We start from the raw sequence: 3970 nt of genomic DNA, 5'->3' as shown, positions 1-3970 counted from the left end.
TGCTCATCCTCACGAAATCCTTTAGCCTTTCCTTCACTCATTTTCTCCTTTATAGAGGCAATCTCCTTGTCAGTCTTCTGAGCTTCTCTGATTCTATCCATCAAAGTTGACTGAATCTCCAATGCTGCTACATAGCCTCTTGGAACTATTTCCAAACATAGCTCATGAAGATCCTCGGCTAACTCCTTTGGTATTTCTCCCGTCATTAGTGTATTGACATGGCTTTTGCGGCTTAATGCGTCAGCTACTACATTAGCCTTTCCGGGATGGTAATGCAATCTCATATCATAATCCTTGATGAGCTCCAACCATCTCCTTTGTCTCAGGTTCAACTCCTTCTGCGTGAAAATGTACTTCAAACTCTTGTGATCCGTGTACACCTCACAATGATTTCCAATGAGGAAATGTCTCCAAGTCTTCAGTGCATGCACTACGGTTGCTAACTCCAAATAATGCGTAGCATAATTCAACTCGTGAGGTTTCAGTTGTATTGAGGCATATGAAACAACTCTCCCTTCCTGCATAAGCACTGCTCCAAGTCCTCGACGTGAAGCGTCGCAATACACCTCATAGTCCTTGGTCTGGTCCGGCAAAATCAACACTGGTGAAGTAACCAAGCATTTCTTCAACTCCTGGAAACTAGCCTCACATTCTGCAATCCATTTGAACTTGGTATCCTTCTTCAATAACTTAGTCATAGGCTTCACAATCTTTGAGAAATTCTCAATAAATCTCCGGTAGTATCCTGCGAGTCCAAGAAAACTCCGGATCTCTCCAACTGTTGTTGGCCCTTCCCAATTTGTCACAGTGTCAATCTTAGTGGGATCTACTGCTATACCTTCTACGGATATAACGTGTCCGAGGAATCCTACTTCCTTCAACCAAAACTCACATTTGCTGAACTTGGCATACAACTGATGTTCTCTGAGCTTCTCAAGTACCAATCTCAAATGTTCCTTATGCTCCTCTTCACTTTTTGAGTAAACCAGAATATCATCAATGAACACCACGACGAACTTATCCAAGAACTCCATAAACACTTTGTTCATCATGTTCATAAAATATGCAGGTGCATTAGTCAGACCAAATGACATAACGGTATACTCGTACAACCCATACCTGGTAGTAAAAGCTGTCTTAGGTATATCCTGTTCTTGAATCTACAACTAGTGGTATCCTGATCGCAGATCGATCTTGGAAAATACCTTAGCTCCTTGCAATCGATCAATCATATCATTGATCATTGGTAGTGGGTACTTGTTCTTGATGGTTACTTCATTCAATCCTCGATAATCAACAACCATCCTTAACGATCCATCCTTCTTCTCCACTAGAAGTACTGGCGATCCCCAAGGCAAAGAACTTGGGCGAATATATCCCTTATCTAATAACTCCTTAATTTGCTTCTTAATCTCCACCAAATCCTTTGCAAGCATCCTGTATGGTCTCTTTGATATTGGCCCTGTGCCTGGCAATAGCTCAATCAAAAACTCAATATCTCTATCCGGTGGCATGCCTGGCAACTCTTTTGGAAATACTTCAGGGAAATCCCTTACCACTGGTACTTCCTCCTGCACAACTCCTGTTAAACAATTTACTTAAGTCCCTTTTGGCACATGTCGGGATACATACTTGATCCTTCTCCCTTCTGGGGTGGTAAGCAAAATTGTCTTACTGGTGCAATCGATGTTTCCTCCATACATCGACAGCCAATCCATACCCAGAATTACATCCAATCCTTGTGATTCCAAAATGATTAAATCCGAGGGAAACACATGCCTACCTATACTCAATGGCACTTGAAAACATCCTTGACTGGCCATATACTCCGCTCCTAGTGAGCTTACTAGCATAGGTGTTCTAAGAACCTTAGTGGGCAGGTTATACTTATCCACAAATCCCCTTGATATGTATGAATGCGATGCACTAGTATCAAAAAGAACGAGTGCAGTAAATGACTTAACCAAAAACTTACCGATTACGGCATCCGGCTGCTCTTCAACCTCCTCCATGTTAACGTGGTTCACCTATCCCCTGTTGAAAGGGTTCGGCTTCTTCCCAGAGCTTCCATTGCTATTCTGGCCTTCAGGACATTCATTGGCATAATGTCCGGTCTTCTGGCACTTAAAGCAAGTGACCTGGCTCAGGTCCTTTTTGGCTGGGGTTGATGGGTTGGTGCGATTCTGGCCATTGCTTCCTCCATTCCCATTACCATTCTTGGTGCCATTGTGATTGTGTGAGCTACCTCCTCCATGGGTATGCTGAAAATGTCCTCCCGGTCTAGGGGTAAAACGTGGCTTCTGCTAAGCTCCTGAATTGTACTCCCCTTGTCCATACTTCCTCTTGCGGTTCTCAATCTGCTGCTGCTCCCCTTCAATCATAAGGGCACGGTCTACCAACTCCTGGTAGTTGTTAAAGGTTGCTACCATCAACTGCATGCTCAACTCATCATTCAGTCCTTCTAGTAACTTCTCCTGCTTAGCTGCATCTGTAGCAACGTCATCTGGGGCATAACGTGCTAATTTACTAAAGTCCTCCACATATTGGCCAACTATCCGTCCTCCTTGGTGCAAGTTGCGAAACTCTCGCTTCTTCATGGCCATAGCTCCTGCTGAAACATGGGCAGTACGAAAAGCCTGCTGAAACTGGTCCCATGTGATAGTGTCGACAGGGAAAGTGGCTGTGAAATTCTCCCACCATGATGCTGCGGGTCCTTCAAGCTGATGTGCAGCAAACTTCACCTTCTCCGCATCTGTGCATCCTGCTGTGGTCAACTCTCTAGCTGTCTTGCGGAGCCAATCATCTGCTACTATCGGCTCGGTGCTACTGGAAAACACCGGCGGATTCAGCCTAAGAAAACGGGCTAAGTGATCAACAGGTGGTGGTGGTGGGTTGTTGTTGTTCCCCTGATTCTGATTCTGGACTAGCAACTGCATCAATGTGTTCTGCTGCTGGATCAACTGGGTGAGCTCTGGTGGAAAGGTAAATCCGGGGTCATGTCTCGGAGGCATCTGAGGGTTTAGAAAAGATGAGATTTAAGAATAGAGAGGGGTCTAAAGAGAAAACACTACCCATATGCACATGAGGCAAAAGCAAAAAATTCACTTCATTCAATCAAACAAGGGCATACAATCGATCTAACTATCGCAAAAGTGCTCGGACTACTGTATTTACATGGTGGACTACTACTGCTGGTGAGGTGGTCTACTAGAAATATTCTTTGGTTGCAGAATCCATGATATCTGCTCCGGCTTCATCAACATAGTCATCATCGCTGTCATCTGGGTCCGAGTTAGTGTCGTCGATGATGATGTAGTCTTCTGGGCGAATCTCCTTGGGTTCTTTGTCTTCATCTACTAGTGTAGGGCCTCCCATAAATATCCCAATCTTCTTGATCAGATCGTCATTCTTCTCCACCAATACTTCAATTTATTCTTCATAATCTTCTCGTGTAGCTTTGAGTTCTTCCTCCAGTTCATTGATTCTTGTCTTAGCCTTCTTCAGGTCTATCATGTCGGCGCACATCTGGTTCTTCTGTCGTCGAATGTGCTGGTTTAGTTCCTGGATAAAAGCTGCAATTGATCTATCCTTTTTGGTGCTGATCATCTCCCAGTGCTCATCTTGGCTCCCACAAATCTGGTAGATAGTATCCTTGAGATCATTGCGGTAGACTTCTCCAATGCGTCCCATGGCGATGTGAGTTGCCATGCTCTTTCCTAGACTCCAAGTTGGTGCATCAAAAGAAAACTCTATTGGCTCGGTGACTGGCATGAACTTCCTTCCTGGAACTTGAACTTGAATCATCCAGCACTCTTCTTCAGGTAAAGTGGCTTTGTAGGTTCTAGTGAATCTTGGTACTCCTATGTTCACGTATCTAGTGACTTCCTTCAAGTGGCGCCCAAAGGGTGTATCGTCATCTGGTTGCATGAACTTGTTCCTTGCATCCGCCATCCTAAAGAGTAGAAAAGAT

The sequence above is a fragment of the Triticum aestivum genome, chromosome 7A (assembly GCF_018294505.1).
Source record: "Triticum aestivum cultivar Chinese Spring chromosome 7A, IWGSC CS RefSeq v2.1, whole genome shotgun sequence".
Lineage (NCBI taxonomy): Eukaryota > Viridiplantae > Streptophyta > Magnoliopsida > Poales > Poaceae > Triticum > Triticum aestivum.
Note: the sequence above shows the minus strand (reverse complement) of the source record.